Below are 19793 nucleotides of genomic sequence, written 5' to 3' on the forward strand. Positions count from 1 at the left end.
ATATGGATATGAAAACATTCTCTCTATGCTGCCAAATTTCTGCTCATTCAAACACGAGTGTATTAACTACTGACACTCACAATCTGTCTTCACTCTTCACGGGGTCGCTTTTACTATCTCCATAGCTGCCTTGAACTTACTTGGTTGACAGAAGGCCACTAATAGTTATGACTAATACTTATGACTAATAGTTATGACCACTTGGCAATCTCGCATTTATCCAAGGCGCAAGGCTTTTTTCTCCTCTGTGTACGACTTGGAGGAGCGGACCGTATCCCTTTAGGCGAGCACCGTGTCAACCAATATTGCAGGGGGAAAGACGGTGGAGAATTTCCAGTTCCAAAGCGTTTTGTTTTGGAAATATTGTTTTTCTTGGTAGACTTGCTTGCAAAAGATCTACAAACATATAGATTCCTATGAGGCACCATAAAGATCCTCGCACCTCGCAACCCCCGCAGTAGCCTAGCTGGGGAGTTTGTCAAACTCCCAAGCAGAAAGCTATTAGTCAGTCCCGTTTCTAACGCACTTCTTTAAGGAAATATGATGTTGACAATAAAACGAGAAGTGATTTAGCATAAATACAAAATGAAAATATTGGAAGCAGATTGGTACAAACATGCAAACATTAAGAGAAACCGCCACTGCTAGAAATTAACCACTTGCAAGTGAAATAACACGCTTACATTATTTCTTAAAAAATAAAATATTGGTGGTAATATTTAATATTGAATGCATACATATACACCTAAAATGATTTCTTCAGGGAAATGTTTAGTCAGGTTCACATATGATTATTTCTTTGTTGAATGGTTTGTGTCTTGTATTGTGTGTTTTTTGTTCTCTCCATCTCTACTAGTTGCGTTTCTTTGTCCTTATCCTGTCTATGTCCAACTTAAAAATATGGATATAAAAATATATAAATAAACAAATGAGGGAAAATATCCAATCATGATAGCAAAGTATGGTTTTATCGTTAAATACCGACCTGAGTGCGGATCTGAGCCAAAATGTAAAAAAAAAGATGTCCGCTTCTGTATTAATAGTGATGTGTTAAATCGGAAATCAAACGGCTAGCAGAAGTCTGACATATACGTGATTTTGTATGTAATTATTTAAAAGTTTACATTATACAAAACTCCGCTCTAAAAACTCTGTGCGTTTGAACTTTGCTATGTGTGTGTAAAAGACCCTTTTGTGTCTGGATATCTAGTAGCGATTTCTTTACAAATGCACTGACGTATAACAATAATCTTTCTCACAATTTCTAAGAATTTTATTGACTTTTTACTTTCTTATGCTCTTTGTTCAGAAATAATACTGCATTTGTCAAGTTTTATTCCATTTAAAAAGTGCGTTCTTTTCTTTCTTTCTTTCATCCATTCTACTCTTCTGTTCCTCTTTCTTAGTTGTTACTTTGATTCGTATCTCCTATCATACTTTCTTTCGTCCATTCTACTCTTCTGTTCCTTTTTCTTAGTTGTTACTTTGATTCGTTTCTCCTATCATAATTTCTTTCGTCCATTCTACTCTTCTGTTCCTCTTTCTTAGTTGTTACTTTGATTCGTTTCTCCTATCATACTTTCTTTCGTCCATTCTACTCTTCTGTTCCTCTTTCTTAGTTATTACTTTGATTCGTGTCTCCTATCACACTTTCTTTCGTCCATTCTACTCTTCTGTTCCTCTTTCTTAGTTATTACTTTGATTCGTGTCTCCTATCACACTTTCTTTCGTCCATTCTACACTTCTGTTCCTCTTTCTTAGTTATTACTTTGAATCGTGTCTCCTATCACACTTTCTTTCGTCCATTCTACCCTTCTGTTCCACTTTCTTAGTTGTTACTTTGATTCGTTTCTCCTATCATACTTTCTTTCGTTCATTCTACTCTTCTGTTCCTCCTTCTTAGTTATTACTTTGATTCGTTTCTCCTATCATACTTTCTTTCGTCCATTCTACTCTTCTGTTCCTCTTTCTTAGTTGTTACTTTGATTCGTTTCTCCTATCATACTTTCTTTCGTCCATTCTACTCTTCTGTTCCTCTTTCTTAGTTGTTACTTTGATTCGTTTCTCCTATCATACTAACTTTCGTCCATTCTACTCTTCTGTTCCTCTTTCTTAGTTATTACTTTGATTCGTGTCTCCTACCACACTTTCTTTCGTCCATTCTACTCTTTTGTTCCTCTTTCTTAGTTATTACTTTGTTTCGTATCTCCTATCACACATTCCTTCATCCATTCTACTCTTCTGTTCCTCTTTCTTAGTTGTTACTTTGATTCGTTTCTCCTATCATACTTTCTTTCATCCATTCTACTCTTCTGTTCCTCTTTCTTAGTTGTTACTTTGATTCGTTTCTCTTATCATGCTTTCTTTCGTCCATTCTACTCTTCTGTTCCTCTTTCTTAGTTATTACTTTGATTCGTGTCTCCTATCACACTTTCTTTCGTCCATTCTACTCTTCTGTTCCTCTTTCTTAGTTATTACTTTGTTTCGTAATCCTATCACACTTTCTTTCATCCATTCTACTCTTCTGTTCCTCTTTCTTAGTTATTACTTTGTTTCGTATCTCCTATCACACTTTCTTTCGTCCATTCTACTCTTCTGTTCCTCTTTCTTAGTTGTTACTTTGATTCGTTTCTCCTATCATACTTTCTTTCGTCCATTCTACTCTTCCGTTCCTCTTTCTTAGTTGTTACTTTGATTCGTTTCTCCTATCATACTTTCTTTCGTCCATTCTACTCTTCTGTTCCTCTTTCTTAGTTGTTACTTTGATTCGTTTCTCCAATCATACTTTCTTTCGTCCATTCTACTCTTCTGTTCCTCTTTCTTAGTTATTACTTTGATTCGTGTCTCTTATCAAACTTTCTTTCGTCCATTCTACTCTTCTGTTCCTCTTTCTTAGTTGTTACTTTGATTCGTTTCTCTTATCATACTTTCTTTCGTCCATTCTACTCTTCTGTTCCTCTTTCTTAGTTGTTACTTTGATTCGTTTCTCCTATCATACTTTCTTTCGTCCATTCTACTCTTCTGTTCCTCTTTCTTAGTTATTACTTTGATTCGTTTCTCCTATCATACTTTCTTTCGTCCATTCTACTCTTCTGTTCCTCTTTCTTAGTTATTACTTTGATTCGTGTCTCCTACCACACTTTCTTTCGTCCATTCTACTCTTTTGTTCCTCTTTCTTAGTTATTACTTTGTTTCGTATCTCCTATCACACATTCCTTCATCCATTCTACTCTTCTGTTCCTCTTTCTTAGTTGTTACTTTGATTCGTTTCTCCTATCATACTTTCTTTCATCCATTCTACTCTTCTGTTCCTCTTTCTTAGTTGTTACTTTGATTCCTTTCTCCTATGACACTTTCTTTCATCCATTCTACTCTTCTGTTCTTCTTTCTTAGTTATTACTTTGATTCGTGTCTCCTATCATGCTTTCTTTCGTCCATTCTACCCTTCTGATCCTCTTTCTTAATTATTACTTTGATTCGTGTCTCCTATCACACTTTGTTTCGTCCATTCTACTCTTCTGTTCCTCTTTCTTAGTTATTACTTTGTTTCGTATCTCCTATCACACTTTCTTTCATCCATTCTACTCTTCTGTTTCTCTTTCTTAGTTGTTACTTTGATTCGTGTCTCCTACCACACTTTCTTTCGCCCATTCTACTCTTCTGTTCCTCTTTCTTAGTTATTACTTTGTTTCGTATCTCCTATCACACATTCCTTCATCCATTCTACTCTTCTGTTCCTCTTTCTTAGTTGTTACTTTGATTCGTTTCTCCTATCATACTTTCTTTCATCCATTCTACTCTTCTGTTCCTCTTTCTTAGTTGTTACTTTGATTCGTTTCTCCTATCATACTTTCTTTCATCCATTCTACTCTTCTGTTCCTCTTTCTTAGTTGTTACTTTGATTCGTTTCTCCTATCACACTTTCTTTCATCCATTCTACTCTTCTGTTCTTCTTTCTTAGTTTTTACTTTGATTCGTGTCTCCTATCACACTTTCTTTCGTCCATTCCACTCTTCTGTTCCTCTTTCTTAATTATTACTTTGATTCGTGTCTCCTATCACACTTTCTTTCGTCCATTCTACTCTTCTGTTCCTCTTTCTTAGTTATTACTTTGTTTCGTATCTCCTATCACACTTTCTTTCATCCATTCTACTCTTCTGTTCCTCTTTCTTAGTTGTTACTTTGATTCGTTTCTCCTATCATACTTTCTTTCGTCCATTCTACTCTTCTGTTCCTCTTTCTTAGTTCTTACTTTGATTCGTTTCTCCTATCATACTTTCTTTCGTCCATTCTACTCTTCTGTTCCTCTTTCTTAGTTATTACTTTGATTCGTGTCTCCTACCACACTTTCTTTCGTCCATTCTACTCTTTTGTTCCTCTTTCTTAGTTATTACTTTGTTTCGTATCTCCTATCACACATTCCTTCATCCATTCTACTCTTCTGTTCCTCTTTCTTAGTTGTAACTTTGATTCGTTTCTCCTATCATACTTTCTTTCATCCATTCTACTCTTCTGTTCCTCTTTCTTAGTTGTTACTTTGATTCGTATCTCCTATCACACTTTCTTTCGTCCATTCTACTCTTCTGTTCCTCTTTCTTAGTTGTTACTTTGATTCCTTTCTCCTATCACACTTCCTTTCATCCATTCTACTCTTCTGTTCTTCTTTCTTAGTTATTACTTTGATTCGTGTCTCCTATCATGCTTTCTTTCGTCCATTCTACTCTTCTGATCCTCTTTCTTAATTATTACTTTGTTTCGTATCTCCTATCACACTTTCTTCCATCCATTCTACTCTTCTGTTTCTCTTTCGTAGTTGTTACTTTGATTCGTGTCTCCTACCACACTTTCTTTCGTCCATTCTACTCTTCTGTTCCTCTTTCTTAGTTATTACTTTGTTTCGTATCTCCTATCACACATTCCTTCATCCATTCTACTCTTCTGTTCCTCTTTCTTAGTTGTTACTTTGATTCGTTTCTCCTATCATACTTTCTTTCATCCATTCTACTCTTCTGTTCCTCTTTCTTAGTTGTTACTTTGATTCGTTTCTCCTATCACACTTTCTTTCATCCATTCTACTCTTCTGTTCTTCTTTCTTAGTTTTTACTTTGATTCGTGTCTCCTATCATGTTTTCTTTCGTCCATTCCACTCTTCTGTTCCTCTTTCTTAATTATTACTTTGATTCGTGTCTCCTATCACACTTTCTTTCGTCCATTCTACTCTTCTGTTCCTCTTTCTTAGTTATTACTTTGTTTCGTATCTCCTATCACACTTTCTTTCATCCATTCTACTCTTCTGTTCCTCTTTCTTAGTTGTTACTTTGATTCGTTTCTCCTATCATACTTTCTTTCGTCCATTCTACTCTTCTGTTCCTCTTTCTTAGTTATTACTTTGATTCGTGTCTCCTATCATGCTTTCTTTCGTCCATTCTACTCTTCTGTTCCTCTTTCTTAGTTATTACTTTGTTTCGTATCTCCTATCACACTTTCTTTCGTCCATTCTACTCTTCTGTTCCTCTTTCTTAGTTATTACTTTGTTTCGTATCTCCTATCACACATTCCTTCATCCATTCTACTCTTCTGTTCCTCTTTCTTAGTTGTTACTTTGATTCGTTTCTCTTATCATACTTTCTTTCGTCCATTCTACTCTTCTGTTCCTCTTTCTTAGTTGTTACTTTGATTCGTTTCTCCTATCATACTTTCTTTCGTCCATTCTACTCTTCTGTTCCTCTTTCTTAGTTCTTACTTTGATTCGTTTCTCCTATCATACTTTCTTTCGTCCATTCTACTCTTCTGTTCCTCTTTCTTAGTTATTACTTTGATTCGTTTCTCCTATCACGCTTTCTTTCGTCCATTCTACTCCTCTGATCCTCTTTCTTAGTTATTACTTAGATTCGTGTATCCTACCACACTTTCTTTCGTCCATTCTACTCTTTTGTTCCTCTTTCTTAGTTATTACTTTGTTTCGTATCTCCTATCACACATTCCTTCATCCATTCTACTCTTCTGTTCCTCTTTCTTAGTTGTTACTTTGATTCGTTTCTCCTATCATACTTTCTTTCATCCATTCTACTCTTCTGTTCCTCTTTCTTAGTTGTTACTTTGATTCGTTTCTCCTATCATACTTTCTTTCATCCATTCTACTCTTCTGTTCCTCTTTCTTAGTTGTTACTTTGATTCGTTTCTCCTATCACACTTTCTTTCATCCATTCTACTCTTCTGTTCTTCTTTCTTAGTTATTACTTTGATTCGTGTCTCCTATCATGCTTTCTTTCGTCCATTGTACTCTTCTGTTCCTCTTTCTTTATTATTACTTTGATTCGTGTCTCCTATCACACTTTCTTTCGTCCATTCTACTCTTCTGTTCCTCTTTCTTAGTTATTACTTTGTTTCGTATCTCCTATCACACTTTCTTTCATCCATTCTACTCTTCTGTTCCTCTTTCTTAGTTATTACTTTGTTTCGTATCTCCTATCACAGTTTCTTTCATCCATTCTACTCTTCTGTTCCTCTTTCTTAGTTGTTACTTTGATTCGTTCCTCCTATCATACATTCTTTCATCCATTCTACTCTTCTGATCCTCTTTCTTAGTTGTTACTTTGTTTCGTATCTCCTATCACACTGTCTTTCATCCATTCTACTCTTCTGTTCCTCTTTCTTAGTTGTTACTTTGATTCGTTCCTCCTATCATACTTTCTTTCATCCATTCTACTCTTCTGTTCCTCTTTCTTAGTTGTTACTTTGATTCGTGTCTCCTATCACACTTTCTTTCGTCCATTCTACTCTTCTGTTCCTCTTTCTTAGTTATTACTTTGTTTCGTATCTCCTATCACACTTTCTTTCATCCATTCTACTCTTCTGTTCCTCTTTCTTAGTTATTACTTTGTTTCGTATCTCCTATCACACTTTCTTTCATCCATTCTACTCTTCTGTTCCTCTTTCTTAGTTATTACTTTGTTTCGTATCTCCTATCATACTTTCTTTCATCCATTCTACTCTTCTGTTCCTCTTTCTTAGTTGTTACTTTGATTCGTTTCTCCTATCATACTTTCTTTCATCCATTCTACTCTTCTGTTCCTCTTTCTTAGTTGTTACTTTGATTCCTTTCTCCTATCACACTTCCTTTCATCCATTCTACTCTTCTGTTCTTCTTTCTTAGTTATTACTTTGATTCGTGTCTCCTATCATGCTTTCTTTCGTCCATTCTACTCTTCTGATCCTCTTTCTTAATTATTACTTTGTTTCGTATCAACTATCACACTTTCTTTCATCCATTCTACTCTTCTGTTTCTCTTTCGTAGTTGTTACTTTGATTCGTGTCTCCTACCACACTTTCTTTCATCCATTCTACTCTTCTGTTTCTCTTTCGTAGTTGTTACTTTGTTTCGTATCTCCTATCACACATTCCTTCATCCATTCTACTCTTCTGTTCCTCTTTCTTAGTTGTTACTTTGATTCGTTTCTCCTATCATACTTTCTTTCATCCATTCTACTCTTCTGTTCCTCTTTCTTAGTTGTTACTTTGATTCGTTTCTCCTATCACACTTTCTTTCATCCATTCTACTCTTCTGTTCTTCTTTCTTAGTTTTTACTTTGATTCGTGTCTCCTATCATGTTTTCTTTCGTCCATTCCACTCTTCTGTTCCTCTTTCTTAATTATTACTTTGATTCTTGTCTCATATCACACTTTCTTTCGTCCATTCTACTCTTCTGTTCCTCTTTCTTAGTTATTACTTTGTTTCGTATCTCCTATCACACTTTCTTTCATCCATTCTACTCTTCTGTTCCTCTTTCTTAGTTGTTACTTTGATTCGTTTCTCCTATCATACTTTCTTTCGTCCATTCTACTCTTCTGTTCCTCTTTCTTAGTTATTACTTTGATTCGTGTCTCCTATCATGCTTTCTTTCGTCCATTCTACTCTTCTGTTCCTCTTTCTTAGTTATTACTTTGTTTCGTATCTCCTATCACACTTACTTTCGTCCATTCTACTCTTCTGTTCCTCTTTCTTAGTTATTACTTTGTTTCGTATCTCCTATCACACATTCCTTCATCCATTCTACTCTTCTGTTCCTCTTTCTTAGTTGTTACTTTGATTCGTTTCTCTTATCATACTTTCTTTCGTCCATTCTACTCTTCTGTTCCTCTTTCTTAGTTGTTACTTTGATTCGTTTCTCCTATCATACTTTCTTTCGTCCATTCTACTCTTCTGTTCCTCTTTCTTAGTTCTTACTTTGATTCGTTTCTCCTATCATACTTTCTTTCGTCCATTCTACTCTTCTGTTCCTCTTTCTTAGTTATTACTTTGATTCGTTTCTCCTATCACGCTTTCTTTCGTCCATTCTACTCCTTTGATCCTCTTTCTTAGTTATTACTTAGATTCGTGTCTCCTACCACACTTTCTTTCGTCCATTCTACTCTTTTGTTCCTCTTTCTTAGTTATTACTTTGTTTCGTATCTCCTATCACACATTCCTTCATCCATTCTACTCTTCTGTTCCTCTTTCTTAGTTGTTACTTTGATTCGTTTCTCCTATCACACATTCCTTCATCCATTCTACTCTTCTGTTCCTCTTTCTTAGTTGTTACTTTGATTCGTTTCTCCTATCATACTTTCTTTCATCCATTCTACTCTTCTGTTCCTCTTTCTTAGTTGTTACTTTGATTCGTTTCTCCTATCATACTTTCTTTCATCCATTCTACTCTTCTGTTCCTCTTTCTTAGTTGTTACTTTGATTCGTTTCTCCTATCACACTTTCTTTCATCCATTCTACTCTTCTGTTCTTCTTTCTTAGTTATTACTTTGATTCGTGTCTCCTATCATGCTTTCTTTCGTCCATTGTACTCTTCTGTTCCTCTTTCTTTATTATTACTTTGATTCGTGTCTCCTATCACACTTTCTTTCGTCCATTCTACTCTTCTGTTCCTCTTTCTTAGTTATTACTTTGTTTCGTATCTCCTATCACACTTTCTTTCATCCATTCTACTCTTCTGTTCCTCTTTCTTAGTTATTACTTTGTTTCGTATCTCCTATCACACTTTCTTTCATCCATTCTACTCTTCTGTTCCTCTTTCTTAGTTGTTACTTTGATTCGTTTCTCCTATCATACATTCTTTCATCCATTCTACTCTTCTGATCCTCTTTCTTAGTTGTTACTTTGTTTCGTATCTCCTATCACACTGTCTTTCATCCATTCTACTCTTCTGTTCCTCTTTCTTAGTTGTTACTTTGATTCGTTTCTCCTATCATACTTTCTTTCATCCATTCTACTCTTCTGTTCCTCTTTCTTAGTTGTTACTTTGATTCGTGTCTCCTATCACACTTTCTTTCATCCATTCTACTCTTCTGTTCCTCTTTCTTAGTTATTACTTTGTTTCGTATCTCCTATTACACTTTCTTTCATCCATTCTACTCTTCTGTTCCTCTTTCTTAGTTGTTACTTTGATTCGTTTCTCCTATCACACTTTCTTTCGTCCATTCTACTCTTCTGTTCCTCTTTCTTAGTTATTACTTTGTTTCGTATCTCCTATCACACTTTCTTTCATCCATTCCACTCTTCTGTTCCTCTTTCTTAGTTATTACTTTGTTTCGTATCTCCTATCACACTTTCTTTCGTCCATTCTACTCTTCTGTTCCTCTTTCTTAGTTGTTACTTTGATTCGTTTCTCCTATCATACTTTCTTTCGTCCATTCTACTCTTCTGTTCCTCTTTCTTAGTTGTTACTTTGATTCGTTTCTCCTATCATACTTTCTTTTATCCATTCTACTCTTCTGTTCCTCTTTCTTAGTTGTTACTTTGATTCGTTTCTCCTATCACACTTTCTTTCGTCCATTCTACTCTTCTGTTCCTCTTTCTTAGTTATTACTTTGTTTCGTATCTCCTATCACACTTTCTTTCATCCATTCTACTCTTCTGTTCCTCTTTCTTAGTTATTACTTTGTTTCGTATCTCCTATCACACTTTCTTTCATCCATTCTACTCTTCTGTTCCTCTTTCTTAGTTGTTACTTTGTTTCGTATCTCCTATCACACTTTCTTTCATCCATTCTACTCTTCTGTTCCTCTTTCTTAGTTGTTACTTTGATTCGTTTCTCCTATCACACTTTCTTTCGTCCATTCTACTCTTCTGTTCCTCTTTCTTAGTTGTTACTTTGTTTCGTATCTCCTATCACACTTTCTTTCATCCATTCTACTCTTCTGTTCCTCTTTCTTAGTTGTTACTTTGATTCGTTTCTCCTATCATACATTCTTTCATCCATTCTACTCTTCTGTTCCTCTTTCTTAGTTGTTACTTTGTTTCGTATCTCCTATCATACTTTCTTTCGTCCATTCTACTCTTCTGTTCCTCTTTCTTAGTTGTTACTTTGATTCGTTTCTCCTATCATAATTTCTTTCATCCATTCTACTCTTCTGTTCCTCTTTCTTAGTTATTACTTTGTTTCGTATCTCCTATCATACTTTCTTTCGTCCATTCTACTCTTCTGTTCCTCTTTCTTAGTTGTTACTTTGATTCGTTTCTCTTATCATACATTCTTTCATCCATTCTACTCTTCTGTTCCTCTTTCTTAGTTGTTACTTTGTTTCGTTTCTCCTATCATACTTTCTTTCGTCCATTCTACTCTTCTGTTCCTCTTTCTTAGTTGTTACTTTGATTCGTTTCTCCTATCACACTTTCTTTCGTCCATTCTACTCTTCTGTTCCTCTTTCTTAGTTATTACTTTGTTTCGTATCTCCTATCACACTTTCTTTCATCCATTCTACTCTTCTGTTCCTCTTTCTTAGTTGTTACTTTGATTCGTTTCTCCTATCATACATTCTTTCATCCATTCTACTCTTCTGTTCCTCTTTCTTAGTTGTTACTTTGATTCGTTTCTCCTATCATACTTTCTTTCATCCATTCTACTCTTCTGTTCCTCTTTCTTAGTTGTTACTTTGATTCGTTTCTCCTATCATACTTTCTTTCATCCATTCTACTCTTCTGTTCCTCTTTCTTAGTTGTTTCTTTGATTCGTTTCTCCTATCATACTTTCTTTCATCCATTCTACTCTTCTGTTCCTCTTTCTTAGTTGTTACTTTGTTTCGTATCTCCTATCATACTTTCTTTCGTCCATTCTACTCTTCTGTTCCTCTTTCTCAGTTGTTACTTTGATTCGTTTCTCCTATCATACTTTGTTTCATCCATTCTACTCTTCTGTTCCTCTTTCTTAGTTGTTACTTTGATTCGTGTCTCCTACCACACTTTCTTTCGTCCATTCTACTCTTCTGTTCCTCTTTCTTAGTTATTACTTTGATTCGTTTCTCCTATCACACTTTCTTTCATCCATTCTACTCTTCTGTTCCTCTTTCTTAGTTGTTACTTTGATTCGTTTCTCCTATCATACTTTCTTTCGTCCATTCTACTCTTCTGTTCCTCTTTCTTAGTTGTTACTTTGATTCGTTTCTCCTATCATACTTTCTTTCATCCATTCTACTCTTCTGTTCCTCTTTCTTAGTTGTTACTTTGATTCGTTTCTCCTATCACACTTTCTTTCATCCATTCTACTCTTCTGTTCCTCTTTCTTAGTTATTACTTTGATTCGTGTCTCCTATCACACTTTCTTTCGTCCATTCTGCTCTTCTGTTCCTCTTTCTTAGTTATTACTTTGTTTCGTATCTCCTATCACACTTTCTTTAATCCATTCTACCCTTCTGTTCCTCTTTCTTAGTTGTTACTTTGATTCGTTTGTCCTATCACACTTTCTTTCGTCCATTCTACTCCTCTGATCCTCTTTCTTAGTTATTACTTTGTTTCGTATCTCCTATCACACTTTCTTTCATCCATTCTACTCTTCTGTTCCTTATTCTTAGTTATTACTTTGATTCGTTTCTCCTATCACACTTTCTTTCGTCCATTCTACTCTTCTGTTCCTCTTTCTTAGTTATTACTTTGTTTCGTATCTCCTATCACACTTTCTTTCATCCATTCTACTCTTCTGTTCCTCTTTCTTAGTTGTTACTTTGATTCGTATCTCCTATCATACTTTCTTTCATCCATTCTACTCTTCTGTTCCTTATTCTTAGTTATTACTTTGTTTCGTATCTCCTATCACACTTTCTTTCATCCATTCTACTCTTCTGTTCCTCTTTCTTAGTTATTACTTTGTTTCGTATCTCCTATCATACTTTCTTTCATCCATTCTACTCTTCCGTTCCTTTTTTTTAGTTGTTACTTTGATTCGTGTCTCCTACCACACTTTCTTTCGTCCATTCTACTCTTCTGTTCCTCTTTCTTAGTTATTACTTTGTTTCGTATCTCCTATCACACTTTCTTTCATCCATTCTACTCTTCTGTTCCTTATTCTTAGTTATTACTTTGATTCGTTTCTCCTATCACACTTTCTTTCGTCCATTCTACTCTTCTGTTCCTCTTTCTTAGTTATTACTTTGATTCGTTTCTCCTATCACACTTTCTTTCGTCCATTCTACTCTTCTGTTCCTCTTTCTTAGTTATTACTTTGTTTCGTATCTCCTATCACACTTTCTTTAATCCATTCTACCCTTCTGTTCCTCTTTCTTAGTTGTTACTTTGATTGGTTTGTCCTATCACACTTTCTTTCGTCCATTCTACTCTTCTGTTCCTCTTTCTTAGTTGTTACTTTGATTCGTTTGTCCTATCATACATTCTTTCATCCATTCTACTCTTCTGTTCCTCTTTCTTTTTGGTTTACTTTGTTTCGTATCTCCTATCATACTTTCTTTCGTCCATTCTACTCTTCTGTTCCTCTTTCTTAGTTGTTACTTTGATTCGTTTGTCCTATCACACTTTCTTTCGTCCATTCTACTCTTCTGTTCCTCTTTCTTAGTTATTACTTTGTTTCGTATCTCCTATCACACTTTCTTTCATCCATTCTACTCTTCTGTTCCTTATTCTTAGTTATTACTTTGATTCGTTTCTCCTATCATACTTTCGACCGTTGTTAGTTGTGATTCAAGTCGACCGTCGTCAGTAACACTAAAACTAAGGAATTAGGTATCTTAATGTAGGCCTAATTACCATGATAGGAACTGTTTTAAAAATGTAAAGTTATTAAATTAGTTTTGAAAACTATGTAAGAACCAAACATGGATGTTGTTTAATAAAATATAATGTAATAATATTAATATCCTTCTATTGTTCATAAATGTTTTATTCTTTGATTATTTCATTAAAATTTCGCCATTTCCTTTAAAATGACTTACATTTTTCCCTTATCGCGGGATCTGTATTTAATTTTAAACGATAGGTTTCTTATCTTTCTAAAATGTAACGCCACCGAATTTCATACTTTCTCCCCCTACGCGGCACATTTCCTTCTTGATAATTTACGTGTAATTTTACCTTTCAGTATTTCTGCCCTCCCCTCCTTCTCAAACTTTTCATACTTAAAAGTGTGATTATACAAACATTAAAGGAAGGAAAATGAACATTAAAATTTCTTGACATCCAAAAGGAAAAATATAAGTGCTTATTCAGAGGCCTGTATCCACGGGGTGCACGACCCCCTAAATTTTTACTGCCTCCCTAAACTTTTCACTATAGGATTGCAAATGCAAATGAACTATAATATGGTTGGATCGGCCCCCCTAACTTCTTCCGTGCCCTGTACATTTTTGGGCTGGCTACGGGCCTGCTTATTGACGGGTTGTGCAGAACCCCCGAAACAAAATCCTAAATACGCCACTAACTGCTGGAAGAAAATATATGATTGTTGTGCCGGTAAAGGTAAAAACCCTGCTAGCTCTTTCTTCAAGTAATTTCCCATTTACCTAACGATTTTGACGTAAATTCAGTTCGTGGTCTATTATAAGCATTACTTCTTCTAGTTGCCTTGCCCCGCAGAATTTTTCCCAAGGGGGGAGGGGGCAAAAGATTATTTTCAGGGAGGTAGCAAAAGATCAACGCATAAGAGTAGTCGTGAATAGGACAAACACACATTGTTGAACGCTTGCACATAATACGACATATAAACAACAGTTGGCCACCAACAAACCTTAATAAATTTAGTAACTTTCTATTTAATATACTTATAATAAGTATTATAGTATGTGAGCAAATTAGTAAGTCTTGGCATGTAAATTCTAGAACAATATATGTTCTAAAACCTAGATCGGAAATACAGAGGAGAGCAAATGCCCCTCTTTGCCCCCACTGCGGGGCGGTCATGCTCCACTGAATTTTTTTACATTCCAGAGACGACCATGATTTTCCTGTAGTCCCATTAACGTAAAGCTCAGACAAAACTATTCCATTAGTTAGTGCTCATGACTATGAAAACAAATTGTCGTGGAACAAATTCTTCTAGTAGTTAAAATGCTATCAATAGATGGCAGCAGAAACCAGATTTTGGATAGCTTTCAAATATTTGAAAATATAGCGAAGACTGTATCAATAGTTTATGAAATATCAAGGAAAGTATTTTTCTATGTTACAGAAGATAGACAATTTTAAATATAAAATGAAACCTATACACAGTTTATAACACATATGTCAGAACTCATAAGAAATTGGTATCATTATTACATATTGTATGTTATACTGTGCCAAAGAGAGGGCGTAACCCTCTATTGGCTAGGGTTAGGAGACATACTGCAAAAGCATTTATTCTTCTTTTGGAACTACAAACTAATGAATAAAGTACAACCTTCCAATCCCTAACCCTATTACACTAAAAAAAAAAAAAAAAAAGCAGCCACGGTATGTCCGATTAATAGCCAATTTTCTACATCAGCGCCAGGCTTTCGTTCAGATCAACAGTGCAAAGTCACGCATCTTTCAACTCAGCGCTGGTGTGCCCCAAGGATCTGTTTTATCTCCTCTATTATATATTCTTTATGTAGCCGACATGCCTCAACCTCAGCCCCCACTATATGCCTTGCAATTTGCTGATGATACCGCTTATGTCGCATTGGGATCTTCAGTGGATCGCATTAATCAACTCCTACAACCAGCTTTGGACAAACTAGTTACATGGTGCCTGAAATGGAAGCTAAAGCTGAATTCCACTAAGACTCAAATGACTCTCTTTGGGCTCAAACGCAATAAATACTGTAACAGTCGCAATCCGGAACGTCTACATTTAACCCTTTTTGACTCTCCAATCCCACTTCAAAACACTCTCAAATATCTGGGAGTAATATTTGACAAACATCTTACTTGGAAGCCTCATCTAAAACAATTGGAAGCTAATATTCGGCGCCGTTTGAACCTTTTACGAAACCTTAAAGGCACCACGTGGGGTCTTAATACAAAACTTCTACTGCTAACATATAAAGTCTTCGTACGCCCAGCTCTCACGTATGGACATCTTGCCTGGTTATCAGCAGCGCCAACTTACTATGAACGTCTGAAAGTTCTCGAAAGACATGCCTTACGTCTGGCCTACTCTCTCGCTTTCGATACTCCCACTGCTGAAATATATCGTCGTGCGCAATTTCCAACTATTTTGCCACACCTCTACCATCTACGCCAACGCTACATAGCGACACGAATCCAATTGGCACATCCCATTGTCCATGAGCTGTTAGACCAAGTTCCTGCTGTACCACGCTATGCCTACCCACCACTGGATCATCTGTTAGCAATATACGAATACACCGAAGCCATAGATCAGTATAATCCTGACCGCCGTATCTACCAACGAAATCCACATATATATTGCTCATAACCTCTGCACATGTACCCAAGAAACGTTTTTACACAATAGCCACCTCTTACAGATCCTCGTCAACTTGATTTGCTATTAGTTCCTTACTTCAATTCACATTATTCTATAGCCTGAAATCATTCTCCATGTCATCTACTTCAAAAAGTTCAAAATATCTCTGGCCACAGAGAAGGTGTTGCCTTCTACGGCCCGCCCATCCATTGGATGGGAATGAAATTCTTGTTAAAAAAAAAAAAGCAGCCACGGTCATACTCTCGATCGATATTACATTCGATCTTAACAGCTGTGACGTACCAGACGTCAGAACAGCTGCATTTTGATATCCTTCCTGTTTCTCATCCCGGGCTTTTTTCTGCGTCATTCCTTTGGGCACTACTCTCCAGACTAATCAAGCCAAGGGTGTGTAGTGCTACGGGTTTGTCCAGAGAACTGTTCCAACCTTGGTGGCTATCCAAACGGGTCACCTTACCTACATCAACTTTCATTATCATCACACACTTCATCTCGTTCGTTTTTCAATCTAGGGGCTTCGGCCCGCTTCCTGCTCTCCATGAAGGATCCACCTCAGATCACTGGGGCTTCGATGGATGGTCGGCATGGCGGACTACCTCCAGTATTCCTCGCCCCACCGGCTCAAGCCACAAAGGTGGAAAAGCGAAAGGATAGCACACGACATCGCAGAGCTTCTGAACGCTCAACTGCCTCCACCATCTCGAACGCCTCAAGTCGATCACGATCGCCAATTCATTCCGAGAGCTATGCTGAGCGTTTAGTAAATTCACCGCCTGCTAAGAAACAGCATCTAAGTCAAACACCTTCAGTTGTCATGGACGCCGAAATTGCTCATTCTTCATCGTCATTTCGACATCCGAACAATCATCAAGTCATCCCACCAGGACCAGAGCTTCATTGTTTTCTTCTCCAAAACTTTGATCCGAAATACGACAATGTCAAGTACGTAGTTCTTCAACTTCGTAAATACCTTCCAAGTATCAATCTTACTCAAGTCGTTAAATCTCGCAACGGGATAATCCTTAAATCCACAGATCCACACTTCGCTACTACCATCCGCAACAAGGCATCTTTTGAAATCTTTGGAAAGAACGCTAAGATCGACACACTCAGTTCCTCTCGCCGTAAACAACCACCACCTCCGAAAAAGCCTCCTCTTCTCTCCGTTGTTATTAGGGGTGTTGATCCCACATACACGGACGAAGAAGTTTCCGAAGAGTTGAAATTGGAGGGCTTCACCATCACGAAAGTACTTCGCATCCGAAACGATCAGGGGCCCACTTATATGATGCGCGTTTTAACATCTTCGCAAGAGACAATTGACACCATGCTTGCGCACGGTGCTCTGATCTACAAAAGACGTCATCGTGTGGAACCTTCTCGGTCATCCCCGCCACTTCCACTTCGGTGCGAAAGGTGCCAAGCATATAATCAGCATACCACTGCCAACTGTCGCAACACTGCTATATGCGGCTACTGCACAGGCACTCACCCTACACGTACGTGTCCAAATTTAGAACTTCCACCGCGTTGTGCTACGTGCAACGAACAACATCCTACCTATAGTTACAGATGCAAAAGAAAACCTCAACCTGAAACTACTCGTCCTGAATTGGTAGCACCCCTCAGAACCCATGATTCATCAACCAACACTGATTTCCCCATTGATTCAACTCCCGTTACTATAGATAAACTTCTCGCATTTACCACACTTGCCTTGCAGAACATTCACCCTTTTATCCGTCCACACATCCTCCAACAAATCATCCACGCTGCCCGTATCATCTTCCATGTCTCTTTCAACGCAACATACTCTAATACCGATGCTCATTTTCATACGTCACATCTTCCGACTTCTTCTTAACAGCCAACTCTTACTGCATATCATCATGGCTTTAGTGTTTCTCTTTCTTAATATCCGATCCTTTTTCAAAAAACAAACTTCTCTTCGAAACGCTTCTACTAGAGGAAACAGTAAATGCATTTCTACTCAATGAAACCTTTTTCAAACGATCGGATACTAGCCATATAGCACGCTATAACATCCTCCGTTGTGACAACACCCTTCCCGCTCAGCGAGCACACGGTGGAGCAGCAATCGGCTTTTACCACAACCTTCCATATAGACGTCATTCTAGCCCAATTCTCAATCTCCCTGAGCACGTAATAACTACATTATATTTCCCGAGTATAGCCATCACACTCATTACTATTTACATCAGACCAGGTCATCCGATTCCTCTTAATTTTCTACAAGATATATCCAATACATATAAGCATTACATCATCATGGCAGATATAAATCTTCATAGTCGTTCAGATAACGAACGTACCATGTTCACGCAATTTGTTGGTTCAAATACAACAGGCATCATTCATGCTTTACCAACCCCATCTCGCCCTGTTTCTCAGACAACACCTGATATAGTAATCACATCCAATACTCTTGCTTCCCATTGCACCGTTGAGGTTCTAGCACTACTTGGCAGTGATCACGCACCTATTAAGCTGACGTATCGTCATACCCAGGCCACTAAATCTGCTCATCTACCACCTCCACGGCCAACACTTCGATACGATAAAGCTGATTGGCACAAATACCGCGACTACATCTCTCAGTCTTTACAACATCACATACCACCTGCTACAGAAGAGCAACTTTACGACAGCATCACTACTATAAACTCGACTCTTAGCCGTGCCTCCGAACTATATATTCCGACTACTTACTCTACTCCCTATAAACCACATCTTCCACCTCAATACTTATCCATGATTCGTCGCTCCCGTCAGCTATACCGTGATTACCTCCGTACTAGGAACCCTGAAACCCTCCATCATCACACTCAACTACAACGCACTGTTCGCAATTACATCAAAGCATACAAACTGCGGAATTGGGTTAAGACCTGCAATAATCTCAACGAAACCAGTCACCCAACCAAATTCTGGAAACGATTCAATGCTCTCTGTGGCAAGTACACCAAGCCTTCTTACCCTCTTCTTCATAATAATGTACCACTCCAAACTGATCTGGAGAAAGCTAACGCCTTTGCTGACTATTTGCAAGATATTTTTACACCTGCGGCATCTTCCACTCTCATCACTCCACATCCAACAGATCGCCTGAATCTCGCATCTCCTCACTTACAGCCAAACGTCACTCATTCCCTTCCGCATCATCCTCTTACTACATCTGTTACTACCGCTGAAATCCTGGCTGTTGTTAATCGTAAAAGAAATTCCGCCCCAGGCTTTGATAATATTACATATCGCCACATTAAAGAAGGCCCATTATTGCTTCTCAATCTTCTTGCACTCATCTACACATTCATCCTTCGAACCGGCTTTTTCCCGACAGACTGGAAAACTTCCAAAACACTCATGTTTCTGAAGCCTAACAAGCCTCCTAGTGATATATCCTCTTACCGTCCTATTCAGCTGACATCCACTTTTAGTAAAGTCTTGGAGCGCATCATCGTTAAAAGACTACATCCCTATCTCGAAACTAAACATCTTCTTCCCATTCACCAAGCAGGATTTCGCCCTTCATATTCAATTAACGATCAGCTTCTTCGCCTCACCAGTCTCATCACCTCACATTATAATTCCATCAAACCATCTTGCCTTCTGTTGTTTGACCTGGAAAAAGCCTTTGACAAAGTTTGGCACCTGGCACTTCTTTACAAGCTCAATCATCTTAAACTTCCCGTTGCTTATATTCGTTTCATCTATCACTTTCTGGTTGGTCGCATCTCTTACGTCTCCATTAATGGGCAGTTCTCTCATCCCATTTTTCTTTTGTCGGGTGTACCTCAAGGTTCAGCTCTCTCACCTCTTTTATATATACTTTTTGTAGCAGATTTTCCTTCACTTCCTCCTGATATATATCTTTTTCAATATGCAGATGACACAGCATTGCTGGCCCTAGGAAAGACTATTCGCCAGATAAATCAGGACCTGCAGGAAGCTATTAACCGTTTCACTCGCTGGTGCACTAAGTGGAGTCTCTCTATAAATGCGACCAAAACACAAGCCATCACTTTCATTCCACCACGCAAACGCTCCAAAGTCCACAGAAACCCATCATTGCTTTCTCTTCA

General features: G+C 37.4%; 1 protein-coding gene across 1 annotated transcript in view; it reads right to left on the bottom strand.

The window, feature by feature from the left end:
• The window catches only part of LOC145681251 (uncharacterized), a 425047-nt gene that overhangs the window by 153459 nt on the left and 251795 nt on the right, over positions 1-19793 (bottom strand). The gene's annotated exons all lie outside the window — the stretch shown is intronic.

The sequence above is a fragment of the Thermobia domestica genome, chromosome 3 (genome assembly GCF_964235325.1).
Source record: "Thermobia domestica chromosome 3, izTheDome1.hap1.1, whole genome shotgun sequence".
In the NCBI taxonomy this organism is placed as follows: Eukaryota; Metazoa; Arthropoda; class Insecta; order Zygentoma; family Lepismatidae; genus Thermobia; species Thermobia domestica.